Genomic DNA, 19,559 nt, shown 5'->3' on the forward strand with positions numbered 1-19,559 from the left:
CCCTGTCTGAGAAATTTCATGTTGGAGAAACCCCATGTTGGAGAAACTTCATGTTGGAGGAACTCCCTTTTGGAGAAACTTCATTTCCGAGAAACTCCCTGTTGGAGAAACTGCCCCTTACAGAAATTTCATTTTGGACCAAAAAACCCTGTTGGAGTAACTCCATGTTGGAGAAACCCTCTGTTGGAGAAACTCCATGTTGGAGAAGTTCCGTTTTGCAGAAACTTCATGTTGGAGAACCTCCCAGTTGGAGAAACTCCATGTTGCAGAAACTTCATGTGGTGAAACCCTGTTTCAGAAATTCCTGTCGAAGAAAATTCTATGTTGGTGAAACTCCATGTTGGAGAAAGTCCCTGTTTGAGAAACCCATGTTTTAGAAATTCCCTCTTGAGAAACTCCACATTGAAGAAACTCCAGGTTGGCGAAACGCCCTGTTGGGAAAACTCCGTGTTGTAGCACATCCCTGCTGGAGGTACTCCTTATTAAAGAAACTTCATTTTCGCGAATATTCATGTTGGAGAAACTTCTTGTTAGAGAAATGCCACGTTGGAGAAAATTCCTGTTAGAGATACTCCTTCAAGGAGAAACTCCATGTTTGAGGTACTTTATTTGAAGAAACTTCCAGTTTGAGAAATTCCCTTTAAAAATTCTATTGGAGAAATTTCAGGTTAGAGAAACTTTCTTCTGGAGAAGCTCTATATTGAAGAAACTCCCTGTTGCAGAAACTAAGTTGGAGAAATCCCCTGTAGGAGAAACTCTATGCTGGAGAAACTTCCTGTTGCAGATAATTCTTTGTTGGTGAAACTTCATGTTGGAGAACCTATATTTTGGAGAAACTCTCTTTTGGGGAAACTCCCTATTGGAGAAAGTCCATTTGAGAAACTCCCCATTGAAGAAACTCCTGGTTGGCAAAACGCCCTGTTGGGAAAACTCCATGTTGTAGAAGCTTCCTGTTGGAGTGACTCTCTTTTGGAGAAACTTCATTTTCGAGAAACTCCCTGTTGGAGAAACTTCCTTTTGGGGAAACTCCATGTAAGAGAAATTCCCTGTTGGAGAAACTTCCTCTTGGAGAAACTCCATGTCAGAGAGACTCCCTGTTCGAGAACTCTCTGTTTGAAAACGCCATTTTGGAGAAACTCCGTGTTGCAGTAACTTCATTTTAGAGAAACTCTATATTGGAGAAACTCTATGTTTCAGAAACTCCATGTTGGAGAAACTCCCAGTTTGAGAATCTCCATGTTGGAGAAACTCCCTGTTTGAGAAATCCATGTTGAAGAAACTCTATATTGGAGAAACTCCCTGCCGGAGAAAATTCCATGTTCAAGAAACTTCATGTTGGAGGAACTCCCTGTTGGGAGAGACTGCATGTTGGGGGAACTCCCTTTTAGAAATACTCTGTCAGAGAAACTCCCTGTTGGAGAAACTCGATGTCGGAAAACTCCATGCTGTAGAAACTCCGTGTTGCATAAACTCAATTTTAGAGAAACTCCCTGCTGGAGAAAATACATGTTGCAGAATCTCTTTTTTGGAGAAACTCTATGTTGGAGAAACCTCATGTTAGAGAAACTCTATTTGAGAAACTCCATGCTGGAGAAACTCTCTGTTGGAGAAATTCTATGTTAGAGAAACTCCATGTAGGAGAAAATACATGTTGGAGAAACTCTCTGTTTGAGGAACTCCCTGCTGGAGAAAATCTCTGTTAGAGAAACTCCATGTTGGAGAAGCTCCCTGTCATAGAAAGACCCTGTTTAAGATATTTCCTGTTGGAGAAACTTCCTGTTCTAGAAACTATCTTGGATAAACTCCCAGTTGGTTAAACTACATGGAGAAACTTCATGTTGAAGAAACTCCCTGTGAGAGACATTCTCTGCTGGAAATGCTTTTGTTGGAGAACACCCATGTTGGAGAAACTCCCTGATGGAGAAAATATATGTTCGAGGAATTTATATTTTGGAGAAACTCTATGTAGGAGAAAGTCCCTGTTGAAGAAACTTCCTGTTGGAATAGTTCCATGTTGGAGAAACCACATGTTGGAGAAACTCTCTTTTGGAGAAACTTCCTGTTGGAGAAAGTTCCTGTTGAGAAACTCCATATTGAGGAAACTCCAGTTTAGAGAAATTTATGTTGGAGAAACTCTCTATTAGAGAAACTTCCTGTTGTAGAAACGCCCTGTTCGGGAAACTCCTTGTTGGAGACAAACTATGTTGCAGAAACACCCTGTTGGTGAATCTCCATTTTGGAGAAACTCCCTGTTGTAGGAACTCTATGTTAGAGAAAATTCATGTTGCAGAAACTCCATGTTTGAGAAATTCCCTGTTGGAGAAACTAAAATTTGGTGAAACTTCCTCTTGGAGAAACTCTCTTTAGGAGAAACTCCCTGTTGAAGGAACCCAATGTTGGAAAAACTGAATGCTGGAGAAACTCTCTGTTGCAGAAAGTCCCTGTTCAAAAACTCCAGTGAAGCAACACCATGTTGGTGAAACTCCTGTTGGGAAAACTCCATGTTGTAGCACCTCCTTGTTGGAGGTACTCCCTATTGAAGAAACTTCATTTTCGCGAAAATCCCTGTTGGAGAAACTCCCTGTTGGAGAAAATTCATGTTGCAGAAACACCATGGTGGATAAACTCCCTGTTGGAGAAACTAAAAGTTGGTGAAACTTCCTGTTGGAGAAATTTCATTTTCGAGAAATTCCCTGTTGGAGAAACTCCCCGTTAGAGAAATTCCACGTTGGACAAAAAACCCTGTTGGAGAAACTCCATGTTAAAGAAACTCCATGTTGGAGAAACTCTCTTTTAGAGAAACATTATGTCAGAAAAACCCCCCGTTGGAGTAACTCTATGGCGGAAAACTCTATGTTGGAGAAACTTCGTGTTGATTAAACTGCCTGTTTGAGAAACTCCATGTTGAAGAAACTCTGTTTGAGAGACTCTCTTTTGGAGAAACTTTATGTTGCAGAAGCTCCCTGTTAGACATTCTTACGACGTCATCTTCGCCACGCCCCACAACAGGTAAAATTACTAGCATATAAAACTCTTGTCAGGTCAAAGTTAGATTACGCATCGCCAGTTTGGAACCCTCATCAAGTTTACCTTATCAATGCGCTCGTGACTTCAAAACAGAGCAGCCAGATTCATTCATTCCTCCTATTCGTACGATATCAGTGTAACATCTTTAAAAGCGGAATCCAGTTTAGCGCCCCTTTCACTTCGTCGTCGTATTTCTAGCCTCTGCCTATACCATAAATTTTTCCATAGTTCGCTGCGCTGCGCTCCCTACATTGCCCCGCCAGCCGGCATATCCCACCACATTCGTCATCCTTTCCAAGTGTTTCGCCCCCGTGCCCGTACTGTTACCTGTGCCGCTTCTTTTTTTCACCGTGTTTCTGTAGACTGGAACGACCTCTCCAATGACATCGCTACCATCTCATGCCCATCCACATTCGCCGAAGCTGTTACCAACCATTTTTCAACATAACACTTGTTCATTTGACTGTATGTACCCACCCCTTATGTAATACCCCCAGTGGGTCTTTAAGGTATTAAAATGAAATGAAATGAACTTCACCTTGGAGAAACATCCTGTTGGAGGAATTGCCTGTTGGAGAATATTCATGTTGCAGAAACTCAATGGTAGAGAAACTCCCTGATAGAGAAACCATGTTGGGGAAACTCCGTGTTGTCATAAACTCAATTTTAGAAGATCTCTCTGCTGAAGAAAATCCATGTTGCAGAAACTCCATGTTGGAGAAACTCCGTGTTGCAGAAACTCAACTTTAGAGAAACTTCCCGATGGAGAAAATTCTTGTTGAAGAAACCCGAATGAAGAAACTCCATGTTGGAGAAACTTCTTGTAGGAGAAACTTTATCTTGAAGAAACTCAATGTTGGAGAAATTCTATGTTGGAGAAATTCCGTTTTTCATAAACTTCATTTTAGAGAAATTCCCTGTTGGAGAAAATTTATGTTGCACAAACTTCCTGCTGGAGAAACTCCCTGTCGGAGAAATTCCATGTTAGACAAATACTATGTTGTAGAAACTCCATGTTGGAGAACCTCCCTGTTGGAGAAACTCCATGTTGGAGGAACTCCGTGTTTGAGAAACTCCTATCAAAGAAAATTCTATGTTGGAGAAACTCCGTGTTGGAGAAACTTCCTGTTTGAGAAAATCCATGTTGGAGAAAATTTATGTTACAGAAACATCCTGTTGGAGAAACTTCCTGTTGGAGGACCTCTCTGTTGGAGAAAATTCGTTGCAGGAATTCCATGGTGGAGAAACACCCTGCTGAAGAAAATCTGTAGGAGAAACTCTTTGTTGGATAAACCTAGTATTGGAGAAACTCCATGTTGGAGAAACTCTCTTTTGGAGAAACTCCCTGTTGGAGAAAGTCCCTGTTGAGAAACTCCACATTGAAGAAACTCCATGTTGGTGAAACTCCCTGTTGGGAAAACTCCATGTTGCAGCACATCCCTGCTGGAGGTACTCCTTATTGAAGAAACTTCATTTTCGCGATTATCCCTGTTGGAGAAACTTCTTGTTAGAAAAAAGCCACGTCGGAGAAAATTCCTGTTAGAGATACTCCGTCTTGGAGAAACTCCATGTTTGAGGTACTTTATTTGAAGAAACTTCCAGTTTGAAAAATTCCCTTTAAAAATTCTATTGGAGAAATTTCAGGTTAGAGAAACTTTCTTCTGGAGAAGCTCTATATTGAAGAAACTCCCTGTTCCAGAAACTAAGTTGGAGAAATCCCCTTTAGGAGAAACTCTATGCTGGAGAAACTTCCTGCTGCAGATAATTCTTTGTTGGTGAAACTTCATGTTGGAGAACCTTTATGTTGGAGAAACTCTCTTTTGGGGAAGCTCCCTGCAGGAGAAAGTCCATTTTAGAAACTCCACATTGAAGAAACTCCAGGTTGGCAAAACTCCCTGTTGGGAAAACTCCATGTTGTAGAAGCTTCCTGTTGGAGTGAATCTCTTTTAGAGAAACTTCATTTTCGAGAAACTCCCTGTTGGAGAAACTTCCTTTTGGGGAAACTCCATGTCAGAGAAATTCCCTGTTGGAGAAACTTCCTCATGGAGAAACTCCATGTCAGAGAGACTCCCTGTTGGAGAACTCTTTGTTTGAAAACACCATTTTGGAGAAACTCCGTGTTGCAGTAACTTCATTTTAGAGAAACTCTATATTGGAGAAACTCTATGTTGCAGAAACTCCATGTTGGAGAAACTCCCTGTTTGAGAGCCTCTATGTTGGAGAAACTCCCTTTTTGAGAAATTCATGTTGGAGAAACTCTATATTGGAGAAACTCCCTGCCGGAGAAAATTCTATGTTGGAGAAACTTCATGTTGGAGGAACTCCCTGTTGGAGAGACTGCATGTTGGGGGAACTCCCTTTTAGAAATACTCTATGTCAGAGAAACTCCCTGTTGGAGAAACTCGATGTCGGAAAACTCCATGTTGTAGAAACTCCGTGTTGCATAAACTCAATTTTAGAGAAACTCCCTGCTGGAGAAAATCCATGTTGCAGAATCTCTTTTTTGGAGAAACTCTATGTTGGAGAAACCTCATGTTAGAGAATCTCTATTTGAGAAACTCCATGCTGGAGAAACTCTCTGTTGGAGAAATTCTATGTTAGAGAAACTCCATGTAGGAGAAAATACATGTTGGAGAAACTCCCTGTTTGAGGAACTCCCTGCTGGAGAAAATCTCTGTTAAACTCCATGTTGGAGAAGCTCCATGTCATAGAAAGACCCTGTTTAAGATATTTCCTGTTGGAGAAACTTCCTGTTCTAGAAACTCTATCTTGGATAAACTCCCAGTTGGTTAAACTACATGGAGAAACTTCATGTTGAAGAAACTCCCTGTGAGAGACATTCTCTGCTGGAAATACTTTTGTTGGAGAACACCCACGTTGGAGAAACTCCCTGATGGAGAAAATATATGTTCGAGGAAATTATATGTTGGAGAAACTCTTTGTAGGAGAAAGTCCCTGTTGAAGAAACTTCTTGTTGGAATAGGTCCATGTTGGAGAAACCACATGTTGGAGAAACTCTCTTTTGGAGAAACTCGCGGTTGGAGAAACTTCCTATTGAGAAACTCCATATTGAGGAAACTCCAGTTTGGAGAAATTTATGTTGGAGAAACTCTCTCTTGGAGAAACTTCCTGTTGTAGAAACGCCCTGTTCGGGAAACTCCTTGTTGGAGACAATCTATGTTGCAGAAACACCCTGTTGGTGAATCTTCATTTTGGAGAAACTCCCTGTTGTAGGAACTCTATGGTAGAGAAAATTCATGTTGCAGAAACTCCATGTTTGAGAAATTCCCTGTTGGAGAAACTAAAATTTGGTGAAACTTCCTGTTGGAGAAACTCTCTTTAGGAGAAACTCCCTGTTGAAGAAACCCAATGTTGGAAAAACTGAATGCTGCAGAAAATCTCTTTTGGAGAAACTCTCTGTTGCAGAAAGTCCCTGTTCAAAAACTCCAGTGAAGAAACACCATGTTGGTGAAACTCCTGTTGGGAAAACTTCATGTTGTAGCACCTCCTTGTTGGAGGTACTCCCTATTGAAGAAACTTCATTTTCGCGAAAATCCCTGTTGGAGAAACTTATTGTTAGAAAAATGCCACGTTGAAGAAAATTTCTGTTGGAGAAACTCCGCCTTGGAGAAACTCTATGTTGGAGGAACTTCATATTGAAGGAACTGCCCGTTAGAGAAAATCCCTTTTCAAAACTCTGTTGGAGAAATTTCAGGTTAGAGAAATTCCCTTCAAGAGAAGCTCCATGTTGAAGAAATTCCCTGTTGGAGAAAACTCTGGTGGAGAAGCTTTATGTTGAAGAACCTCCATGTTAGAGAAGCTCTCTGTTGGAGAAACTCCATGTTGGAGAAACTCTCTTTTGGAGAAACTTCCTGTTGGAGAAAGTCCCTGTTGAGAAACTCCACATTCAAGAAACTCCAGGTTGGCGAAACGCCCTGTTCGGAAAACTCCATGTTGGCTTAACCATCTGTTGCATAAACTCAATTTTAGTGAGACTTCATGCTGAAGAAAATCTATGTTGGTGAACCTTCCTGTTTGAGAAACACCATGTTGGAGAAACTCAATGTTGGAGAAACTGTCAGTTCGAGAAACTCCTGTCGAAGAAAATTGCACGTTGGAGAAACTCCATGTTGGAGAAACTCCCTGTTGGAGAAAATTCATGTTGCAGAAACACCATGGTGGATAAACTCCCTGTTGGAGAAACTAAAGGTTGGTGAAACTTCCTGTTGGAGAAACTCTCTGTTAGAGAAACTTCATTTTCGAGAAATTCCCTGTTGGAGAAACTCCCCGTTAGAGAAATTCCACGTTGGACAGAAACCCTGTTGGAGAAACTCTCTTTTAGAGAAACATTATGTCAGAAAAACTCCCAGTTGCAGAAACTCTATTGCGAAAAACTTCATGTTCAAGCAACTCCCTGTTGGAGAAAGTCTATGTTGGAGAAATTCTATTTTGAAGAAACTTCATAATGGAGAATCTCCCTGTTGGAGCAAATCCCTTTTCAAAACTCTGTTGAGAAATTTCAGGTTAGAGAAACTCCCTTCTGGAGAAGCTCCATGTTGAAGAAATTCCCTGTTGGAGAAAACTCTGGTGGAGAAACTTCATGTTGGAGAACCTCCATGTTAGAGAAGCTCTCTGTTAGAGAAACTTCATGTTGGAGAAATTCACTTTTGGAGAAACTTCCTGTTGGAGAAAGTCACTGTTGAGAAACTCCACATTGAAGAAACTCCAGGTTGGCGAAACGCCCTGTTGGGAAACCTACATGTTGGCTGAACCATGTGTTGGCTAAACTCAATTTTAGTGAAATTCTCTGCTGGAGAAATTCCATGTTGGAGAAACTTTATGATGGAGAAGCTTCCTTTCGGAGAAAGTCTATGTTGGAGAAACCCTTTTGAGAATCTACTGTCGAAGAAAATTGTATGTGGGAGAAACTCCATGTTGGAGACACTCCCTGTGAGAAATTTCATGTTGGAGAAACCCCATGTTGGAGAAACTTCATGTTGGAGGAACTCCCTTTTGGAGAAACTTCATTTTCGAGAAACTCCCTGTTGGAGAAACTCCCAGTTACAGAAATTTTATTTTAGACCAAAAAACCCTGTTGGAGTAACTCCATGTTGGAGAAACCCTCTGTTGGAGAAACTACATGTTGGAGAAGTTCCATTTTGCAGAAACTTCATGTTGGAGAACCTCCCAGTTGGAGAAACTCCATGTTGCAGAAACTTCATGTGGTGAAACCCTGTTTCAGAAATTCCTGTCGAAGAAAATTCTATGTTGGTGAAACTCCATGTTGGAGAAAGTCCCTGTTTGAGAAACCCATGTTTTAGAAATTACCTCTTGAGAAACTCCACATTGAAGAAACTCTAGGTTGGCGAAACGCCCTCTTGGGAAAACTCCGTGTTGTAGCACATCCATGCTGGAGGTACTCCTTATTAAAGAAACTTCATTTTCGCGAATATTCATGTTGGAGAAACTTTTTGTTAGAAAAAAGCCACGTTGGAGAAAATTCCTGTTAAAGATACTCCGTCTTGGAGAAACTCCATGTTTGAGGTACTTTATTTGAAGAAACTTCCAGTTTGAGAAATTCCCTTTAAAAATTCTATTGGAGAAATTACAGGTTAGAGAAACTTTCTTCTGGAGAAGCTCTATATTGAAGAAACTCCCTGTTGCAGAAACTAAGTTGGAGAAATCCTCTGTAGGAGAAACTCTATGCTGGAGAAACTTCCTGTTGCAGATAATTCTTTGTTGGTGAAACTTCATGTTGGAGAACCTTTATGTTGGAGAAACTCTCTTTTGGGGAAAATCCCTGTTGGAGAAAGTCCATTTGAGAAACTCCACATTGAAGAAACTCCAGGTTGGCAAAACGCCCTGTTGGGAAAACTCCATGTTGTAGAAGCTTCCTGTTGGAGTGACTCTCTTTTGGAGAAACTTCATTTTCGAGAAACTCCCTGTTGGAAACACTTCCTTTTGGGGAAACTCCATGTCAGAGAAATTCCCTGTTGGAGAAACTTCCTCTTGGAGAAACTCCATGTCAGAGAGACTCCCTGTTGGAGAACTGTTTGTTTGAAAACGCCATTTTGGAGAAACTCTGTGTTGCAGTAACTTCATTTTAGAGAAACTCTATATTGGAGAAACTCTATGTTGCAGAAACTCCATGTTGGAGAAACTCCCTGTTTGAGAACCTCCATGTTGGAGAAACTCCCTGTTTGAGAAATCCATGTTGGAGAAACTCTATATTGGAGAAACTCCCTGCCGGAGAAAATTCCATGTTGGAGAAACTTCATGTTGGAGAAACTCCGTTGGAGAGACTGCATGTTGGGGGAACTCCCTTTTAGAAATACTCTATGTCAGAGAAACTCCCTGTTGGAGAAACTCGATGTCGGAAAACTCCATGTTGTAGAAACTCCGTGTTGCATAAACTCAATTTTAGAGAAACTCCCTGCTGGAGAAAATCCATGTTGTAGAATCTCTTTTTTGGAGAAACTCTATGTTGGAGAAACCTCATGTTAGAGAAACTCTGAGAAACTCCATGCTGGAGAAACTCTCTGTTGGAGAAATTCTGTGTCAGAGAAACTCCATGTAGGAGAAAATACATGTTGGAGAAACTCCCTGTTTGAGGAACTCCCTGCTGGAAAAAATCTCTCTAAGAGAAATTCCATGTTGGAGAACCTCCATGTCATAGAAAGACCCTGTTTAGGATATTTCCTGTTGGAGAAACTTCCTGTTCTAGAAACTCTATCTTGGATAAACTCTTAGTTGGTTAAACTACATGGAGAAACTTCATGTTGAAGAAACTCCCTGTGAGAGACATTCGGTGCTGGAAATGCTTTTGTTGGAGAACACCCATGTTGGAGAAACTCCCTGATGGAGAAAATATATGTTCGAGGAATTTATATGTTGGAGAAACTCTCTGTAGGAGAAAGTCCCTGTTGAAGAAACTTCCTGTTGGAATAGTTCTATGTTCGAGAAACCACATGTTGGAGAAACTCTTTTGGAGAAAGTCCCGGTTGGAGAAAGTTCCTGTTGAGAAACTCCATATTGAGGAAAGTCCAGTTTGGAGAAATTTATGTTGGAGAAACTCTCTCTTGGAGAAACTTCCTGTTGTAGAAACGCTATGTTCGGGAAACTCCTTGTTGGAGACAATCTATGTTGCAGAAACACCCTGTTGGTGAATCTCCATTTTGGAGAAACACCCTGTTGTAGGAACTCTATGTTAGAGAAAATTCATGTTGCAGAAACTCCATGTTTGAGAAATTCCCTGTTGGAGAAACCAAAATTTGGTGAAACTTCCTGTTGGAGAAACTCTCTTTAGGAGAAACTCTCTGTTGAATAAACCCAATGTTGGAAAAACTGAATGCTGGAGAAACTCTCTTTTGGAGAAAATCTCTGTTGCAGAAAGTCCCTGTTCAAAAACTCCAGTGAAGAAACACCATGTTGGTGAAACTCCTGTTGGGAAAACTCCATGTTGTAGCACCTCCTTGTTGGAGGTACTCCCTATTGAAGAAACTTCATTTTCGCGAAAATCCCTGTTGGAGAAACTTCTTGTTAGAAAAATGCCACGTTGGAGAAAATTTCTGTTGGAGAAAGTCCGCCTTGGAGAAACTCCATGTTGGAGGAACTTCATATTGAAGGAACTGCCTGTTAGAGAAAATCTCTTTTCGAAACACTGTTGGAGAAATTTCAGGTTAGAGAAATTCCCTTCAAGAGAAGCTCCATGTTGAAGAAATTCCCTGTTGGAGAAAACTCTGGTGGAGAAGCTTCATGTTGAAGAACCTCCGTGTTAGAGAAGCTCTCTGTTGGAGAAACTCCATGTTGGAGAAACTCTCTTTTGGAGAAACTTCCTGTTGGAGAAAGTCCCTGTTGAGAAACTCCACATTCAAGAAACTCCAGGTTGGCGAAACGCCCTGTTGGGAAAGCTCCATGTTGGCTTAACCATGTGTTGCATAAACTCAATTTTAGTGAAACTCCATGCTGAAGAAAATCTATGTTGGAGAACCTTCCTGTTTGAGAAACTCCATGTTGGAGAAACTGTTTGAGAAACTCCTGTCGAAGAAAATTGCACGTTGGAAAAACTCCATGTTGGAGAAACTCCCTGTTGGCATAACTCCGTGTTGGAGAAAATTGATGTTGCAGAAACACCATGGTGAATAAAATCCCTGATGGAGAAACTAAACGTTGGTGAATCTTTCTGTTGGAGAAACTCTCTGTTGGAGAAACTCTCTTTTAGAGAAATTCTCTTTTGGAGAAACTCCCTGTTGGAGAAACTTTATGATAGAGAAGCTTCCTTTTGGAGAAACTCCATGTTGGAGAAAATATGTTGGAGAAACCCTTTTGAGAAACTCCTGTCGAAGAAAATTCTATGTGGGAGAAACTCCATGTTGGAGACACTCCCTGTATGAGAAACTTCATGTTGGAGAAACTCCATGTTGGAGAATCGTACGCTGTGGCGGAATGCTCTGACCGTGACGTGCAAACCTGGGCCGTCCAGCAGGTCTCGGCGGCTCTTGAGCGACAAAGGCCTCAGATCCTCCGCTGAGTTGCCGCCTAGGCCCCCGTCACGGCGCCATTAGGTCATGATGCCATTAGGCCATGACGTAAATAAAGTTGTTCCTCCTCCTGTTGGAGAAACTCTCTTTTGGGGAAACTCCATGTCAGAGAAACTCTCCGTTGGAGAAACTGCCTCTTGGAGAAACTCCATGTCAGAGAAACTCCCTGTTGGAGAACCCTATGTTTGAAAACTCTGTTGGAGAAACTGCGTGTTGCAGTAACTTCATTTTAGAGAAACTAAATGTTGGAGAAACTTCGTATTAGAGAAACTCCATGTTGGAGAAACTTCCTGTTTAGAAATCCATGTTGGTGAAACTCTATATTTGAGAAATTTCCTGCCGGAGAAAATTCCATCTTGGAGAAACATCATGCTGGAGGAACTCCCTATTGGAGAGACTGCATGTTGGGTGAACTCTATGTTGGAGAAACAACCTGTTGGAGATAATTTCTGTTGGAGAAATTCACTGCTGGAGAAACTTCCTGCTAGAGAAACTGTCTGTTAGAGAAACTCTCTGTTAGAGAAACTCCATGTTGGAGAAACTCCCTTTTAGAGAAACTCCATGTCAGAGAAACGTTCTGTTGGAGAAACTTGATTTCGGAAAACTGTATATTCTAGAAACTCCGTGTTGCATAAACTCAACTTTAGAGAAACTGCCTGCTGAAGAAAATTCATGTTGCAAAAACTCTCTTTTGGAGAAACTCTATGTTGCAGAAACTCTGTTGTAGAAACTCTGTGTCGGAGAAACTCCGTGTCGGAGAAACTCCGTGTTGGAGAAGCTCTGTGTCGGAGAAACTCCGTGTCGGAGAAGCACCGTGTTGGGGAAGCTCCCTGTTGGAGAAACTCCGTGTTGGAGAAAAAACATGTTGCAGAAACCCCGTGTTGGGGAAACTCCGTGTTGGAGAAAATCTCAGAGAAACTCTATGTTGGAGAAGCTCCATGTCATAGAAACACACTTTTTAAGAAATTTCCAGTTTGAGAAACTTCCTGTTCTTGAAACTCTATCTTGGCAAAACTCCCAGTTGGTTAAACCATATGTTGCAGAAATTCATGCTGGAGAAACTCCCTGTAAGAGAAATTCTCTGCTGGAAATGCTTTGTAGGAGAACCCCCATGTTGGAGAAACTCCCTGTTAGAGAAAGTTCCTTTTGAGGAACTCCATATTAAGGAAACCAGTTTGGAGAAATCTATGTTGAAGAATCTCCCTGTTGGAGAAACTGTCTTTACTAGAAACTCTCTGTTGGAAAAACTCGCTGTTAGAAAAACCCCGTCTTAGAGAAACTCCCTGTTGGAGAAACTCCCTGTTGAGAAACTCCCTGCCGGAGAAAATCCATGCTGCAGAAATTCACTGCAGGAGAAAATCCATGATGGAGAAGCTTGCTGTTGGAGAAACTCCAGGTTGGTTAAAGTTCGTGTCGCAGAATCTCTATGTTGGAGAACCTCCCTTTTGGAGAAACTCCCTGTTGGAGAAACTCCATGTTGGAGAAAATATGTTGGAGAAACCCTGTTTGAGAAGCTCCTGTCGAAGAAAATTCTATGTTAGAGAAACTCTATGTTGGAGACACTCCCTGTCTGAGAAACTCCAAGTTGGAGAAACCCCATGTTGGAGAAACTCCATGTTGGAGGAACTGCATATTGGAGAAACCATTTTCGAGAAACTCCCTGCTGGAGAAACTCCCCGATAGAGAAATTCCATGTTGCACAAAAATCCCTGTTAGAGAAACTCCATGTTAGAGAAACTCCCTGTTGGAGAAACTCCATGTTGGAGAAACACCACGTGGTAAAACCGTTTCAGAAATTCCTGTCGAAGAAAATTCTATGATGGAGAAACTGCATGTTATCCAAACTGCCTGTTTGAGAAACTCCATGTTGGAGAAATTCCCTCTTGAGAAACTCCACATTTAAGAAACTCGAGGTTGGCGAAACGCCCTGTTGGGAAAACTCCGTCTTGTAGAAACTCCCTGTTGGAGAAACTCCCCGTTAGGGAAATTCCACGTTGGAGAAAATCCCTGTTGCTGAAACTCGATGTTGGAGAAACTCCCGTTTAGATAAACTTTATGTCAGAGAAACTCACAGTTCAACTTAGATTTCTCCAAACTGGAGTTTCCTTAATATGGAGTTCCTCAACAGGGACTTTCTCCAACAGGTAGTTTCTGCAATATAGAATATCCTCCAACATATATTTTCGCCATAAGGGAAAGGGAGTTTCTCCAAAATGGGGGTTCTCCAACAAAGCATTTCCAGCAGAGAATTTCTCTTACAGGGAGTTTCTCCAACATGAATTTTCTGCAACATATAGTTTAACCAACTGGGAGTTTTGCCAAGATAGAGTTTCTAGAACAGGAAGTTTCTCCAATTGGAAATTTCTTAAACAGGGCGTTTCCATGACATGGAGCTTTTCCAACATAGAGTTTCTCTAACTGAGATTTTCTCCAACACGGATTTTCCCCAACACGGTGTTTCTCCAACATGTATTTTCTCCAACACGGAGTTTCTATAACACGGAGTTTCTCCAACACGGAGTTTCCCCTACGCGGTGTTTCTCCGACACGAAGTTTCTCCGACACAGAAAGTCTCCAACACGGAGTTTCGCCAACATAGAGTTTCTCCAAAAGAGAGTTTCTGCAACATGAATTTTCTCCAGCAGGCAGTTTCTCTAAAATTGAGTTTATGCAACACGGAGTTTAAAAATAAAGTTTTCCGAAATCGAGTTTCTCCAACAGAAAGTTTCTCTGACATAGAGTTTCTCTAAAAGGGAGTTTGTCCAACATGGAGTTTCTCTAACCGAGAGTTTCTCTAACAGAGAGTTTCTCGAACAGGAAGTGTCTCCAGCAGTGAATTTCTCCAACAGAAAGTATCTCCAACAGGTTGTTTCTCCAACATGGAGTTAACCCAACATGCAGTCTCTCCAACAGGGAGTTCCTCCAGCATGAAGTTTCTCCAAGATGTAATTTTCTCCGGCAGGGAATTTCTCAAATATAGAGTTTCACCAACATGAATTTCTATAACTGGCAGCTTCTCCAACATGGAGTTTCTGCAACAAAGAGTTTCTCCAATACGAAGTTTCTCCAACTTTTACTTTCTCTAAAATGAAGGTACTGCAACACGGAGTTTCTCCAACATAGAGTTTCCAAACATAGGGTTCTCCAACAGGGAGTTTCTATAACATGGAGATTCTGCAACATAGAGTTTCTCCAATACGAAGATTCTCCAAAATTTAGTTTCTCTAAAATGAAGGTACTGCAACACGGAGTTTCTCCAACATAGAGTTTTCAAACATAGGGTTCTCCAACAGGGAGTTTCTCTGACATGGAGTTTCTCCATGAGGCACTTTCTCCAACAGAGAGCTTCTCTGACATTGAGTATCCCCAAAACAGAGTTTCTCTAACAGGAAGTTTCTCGAAAATGAAGTTTCTCCAAAGAAAAGTTCCACCAACAGGGAGCTTCTACAATACGGAGTTTTCCGTACAGGCCGCTTCGCCAACCTGGAGTTTCTTCGATGTGGAGTTTCTCAGCAGAGACTTGCTCCAACACAGAGTTTCTCCAAAGAGAGTTTCTCCAACATGGAATTTCTCCAACAAAGAGATTCTTCAACGTGGAGTTTCTCCAACACAGCACTTCTTCAACAGTGAACTTCAACAAAGTTTATGACACATAAATTTTCTCCAACATAAAATTTCTCCAACAGAAAGTTTCTGCAACATTAAATTTCTCCAACAGGGAGTTCCTGCAACATAGAATTTCTCCGGCAGGGAGTTTCTCTAAAATTGTGTTTATGCAAAACGGAGTTTCTCCAACATGATGCTTCTCCAATATGGACTTTCTCCAACATGAAGTTTCTCCAACGTGGAGTTTGTCTAACATGAAGTTTCTCACGACAGAGTTTCTCTAACAGGGTGTTTCTGCAACATAAATTTTCTCCAGAAGACACACTCTCAAAGTTTCTCAATCATGGATTTTTGACCAACGTGGAATTTCTCTAACGGGGTGTTTCTCCTAGAGGGAGTTTCTCGAAACTTAAGTTTCTCCAAAAGGGAGTTCCTCCAACAGGGAGCTTCTACAACAAGGAGTTTTCCCAACAGGGCGTTTCTCCAATCTGGAGTTTCTTCAATGTGGAGTTTCTCAACAGGAACTTACTCCAACATAGATTTTCTCCAAAAGAGAGCTTCTCCAACATGGAGTTTCTCCAACATGGAGTTTCTCAAACAGGGAGTTTCTCCAACATGGAGTTTCTCCAACATGGAGTTTCTCCAACATAGAGTTTTCTCCGACAGGAGTTTCTCAAACAGGGAGTTTCTCCCACATGGACCTTCTTCAACATGGAGGTTCTCCAACGTAGACTTTCTTCAACATGGAATTTCTTCAACAAGGAGTTTCTCCACCATGGAGTTTCTACAGCAGGGAGCTTGTGAAACAGAATTTTCACACCAGAGAGTTTCAATAAAATGGAGTTTATGCAACACAGAGTTGCTCCAACAAGATGCTTCTCAAACAGGAAGTTTCTCCAACACGAAATTTCTCCAACATGGAATTTTCTTCGATAGGATGTTCTCAAAGAGAGAATTTATCCAACATGGAGTTTCTTCAACATGGAGTTTCTCCTATATGGAGTTTCTCCAACAGAGAGGTTCTCCAATATGAAGTTTCTTCAACATAGAATTTCTCCAACATAGACTTTCTCCAACAGGGAGTTGCTTCAACATGGAGTTTTCCGCAATAGAGTTTCTCCAACTGGGAGTTTCTCTGACAGAATTCACCTGAAATGGAGTTTCTCCAACATCGAGTTTCTGCAACAGGGATTTTCTCCAACGTGGAATTTCTCTAACGAGGAGTTTCTCCAACAGGGAGTTTCTACAACACGGAGTTTTCCCAACAGGGCGTTTCGCCAACCTGGAGTTTCTTCAATGTGGAGTTTCTCAAAAGGGACTTTCTCCAACATGGGGTTTCTCAAACAGGAAGTTTCTCCAGCATTAAATTTTCTTCGACAGGAATTTCTGAAACAGGGTTTCACCACATGGAGTTTCTCCAACATGAAGTTTCTCCAACTGGGAGGTTCTCCAACATGAACTTTCTGCAACATGGAACTTCTACAACATGGAGTTTCTCCAACACGGTTTTTTGGTCCAAAATGGAATTTCTCTAACGGGGAGTTTCTCCAAGAGGGAGTTTCTTCAAAAGAGAGTTTCTCCAACTTGTGGTTTCTCCAACATGGAACTAATCCAACAGGAAGTTTCTTCAACGGGGACTTTCTCCAACATAGAGTTTCTCCAACATATAATTTCCTCCAAGATATATTTTCTCCATCAGGGAGTTTCTACAACATGGGTGTTCTCCAACAAAGGCATTTCCAGCAGAGAATGTCTCTCACAGGGACTTTCTTCAACTTGAAGTTTCTCCATGTACTTTAACCAACTGAGAGTTTTGACAAGATAGAGTTTCTAGAACAGGAAGTTTCTCCAACAGGAAATATCTTAAACAGGGTCTTTCTATGACATGGAGCTTCTCCAACATAGAGTTTCTCTAACAGAGATTTTCTCCAGCAGGGAGTTTCTCCAACATGTATTTTCTCCTGCATGTAGTTTCTCTAACATACAATTTCTCCAACAGAGAGTTTCTCCAGCATGGAGTTTCTCAAACGGAGATTCTCTAACATGAGGTTTCTCCAACATAGAGTTCCTCCAAAAGAGAGTTTCTGCAACATGGATTTTCTCCAGCAGGGAGTTTCTCTAAAATTGAGTTTATGCAACACGGAGTTTCTACTACATGAAGTTTTCCGACATCGAATTTCTCCAACAGGGAGTTTCTCTGACATACAGTTTTTCTAAAAGGGAGTTCCCCAACATGCAGTCTCTCCAATAGGGAGTTCTTCCAACATGAAGTTTCTCCAACATGGAATTTTCTCCGGCAGGGAGTTTCACCAATATAGAGTTTCTCCAACAAGGATTTCTCAAACAGGGAGTTTCTCCAACATGGAGTTTCTCAAACAGGTAGTTTCTCCAACATGGAGTTTCTGCAACATAGAGTTTCTCTAATATGAAGTTTCTCCAACATGGAGTTTGTCCAATACGAAGTTTCTCCACCATGCAGTTTCTCTTAAACGAAGTTACTGCAACACGGAGTTTCTCCAACATGGAGTTTTCAAACAGAGTTCTCCAACAGGGAGTCTCTGACATGGGGTTTCTCCGAGAGGAAGTTTCTCCAACAGGGAGTTTCTCAGATATGAAGTTTCTCCAAAAGGAAGTTTCTCCAACAGGGAGTTTCTCGAAAATGAAGTTACTCCAAAAGAGAGTCACTGCAACAGGAAGCTTCTACAACATGGAGTTTTCCCAACAGGGCGTTTTGCCAACCTGGAGTTTCTTCAATGTGGAGTTTCTCAAAAGGAGCTTTCTCCAAAAGGGAGTTTCCCCAAAAGAGAGTTTCTCCAACATAAAGGTTCTCCAACATGAAGTTTCCCCAACAAAGAATTATCTGCAACAGGAAGTTTCTCCAACATAGAGTTTCTGCAACAGGGAGTTTCTTCAATATAGAGCTTCTCCAGAAGAAAGTTCCTCTAACCTGAAATTTCTCCAATAGAATTTTTAAAAAGAATTTCTCCAACTGTTAGTTTCTTCAAATAAAGTACCTCAAACATGGAGTTTCTCCAAGACGGAGTGTCTCTAACAGGAATTTTCTCCAACGTGGCATTTTTCCAACAAGAAGTTTCTACAACAGGGATATTCGCGAAAATGAAGTTTCTTCAATAAGGAGTACCTCCAGCAGGGATGTGCTACAACACAGAGTTTTCCCAACAGGGTGTTTCGCCAACCTGGAGTTTCTTCAATATGCAGTTTCTCAAGAGGGAATTTCTCCAACATGGGTTTCTCAAACAGGGACTTTCTCCAATATGGAGTTTCACCAACATAGAATTTTCTTCGACAGGAATTTCTGAAACAGGGTTTCACCACATGGAATTTCTACAACATGGAGTTTCTCCAACTGGGAGGTTCTCTAACATGAAGTTTCTGCAAAATGGATCTTCTCCAACATGGAGTTTCTCCAACAGTGGGTTTCTCCAACATGGAGTATCTCCAACAGGGTTTTTGGTCCAAAATGAAATTTCTCTAAACGGGAGTTTCTCCAACAGGGAGTTTCTCGAAAATGAAGTTTCTCCAAAAGGGAGTTCCTCCAACATGAAGTTTCTCTAACATGGTGTTTCTCCAACATGAAATTTCTGAGACAGGGAGTGTCTCCAACATGGAGTTTCTCCCACACAGAATTTTCTTCGAAAGGAGTTTCTCAAAAGGGTTTCTCCAACATATTTTCTCCAACATAGAGTTTCTCCAAAAGGAAGCTTCTCCATCATAAAATTTCTCCAACATGGATTTTCTCCAGCAGAGAATTTCACTAAAATTGAGTTTATGCAACACATGGTGAAGCCAACATGAAGGTTTCCCAACAGGGCGTTTCGCCAACCTGGAGTTTCTTCAATGTTGAGTTTCTCAACAGGGAATTTCTCCAACAGGAAATTTCTCCAAAAGAGAGTTTCTCTAACATGGAGTTTCTCCAACAGAGAGCTTCTCCAACATGGAGGTTCTCCAACATGAAGTTTCTCCACCAGAGTTTTCTCCAACAGGGAATTTCTTCAACATGGAGCTTCTCCAGAAGGGAGTTTCTCTATCCTGAAACTTCTCCAACAGAGTTTTGAAAAGGGATTTTTCCAAGAGGTTCTCAAATATGAAGTTTCTTCAAGATAGACTTTCTCGAACATAGACTTTCTCCAACACGGAGTTTCCACAAAGAGAGTTTCTCCAACATGGAATATCTCCAACAAAGAGATTCTTCAACGTGGAGTTTCTCCAACACAGCATTTCTTCAACAGTGAACTTCTCCAAAAAAGTTTATGCAACATAAAATTTCTCCAACATAAAATTTCTCCAACAGAAATTTTCTGCAACATTAAGTTTCTCCAACAGGGAGTTCCTGCAACATGGAATTTCTCCGGCAGGGAGTTTCTC

This window comes from Amblyomma americanum, chromosome 10, assembly GCF_052857255.1.
Source record: "Amblyomma americanum isolate KBUSLIRL-KWMA chromosome 10, ASM5285725v1, whole genome shotgun sequence".
In the NCBI taxonomy this organism is placed as follows: Eukaryota; Metazoa; Arthropoda; class Arachnida; order Ixodida; family Ixodidae; genus Amblyomma; species Amblyomma americanum.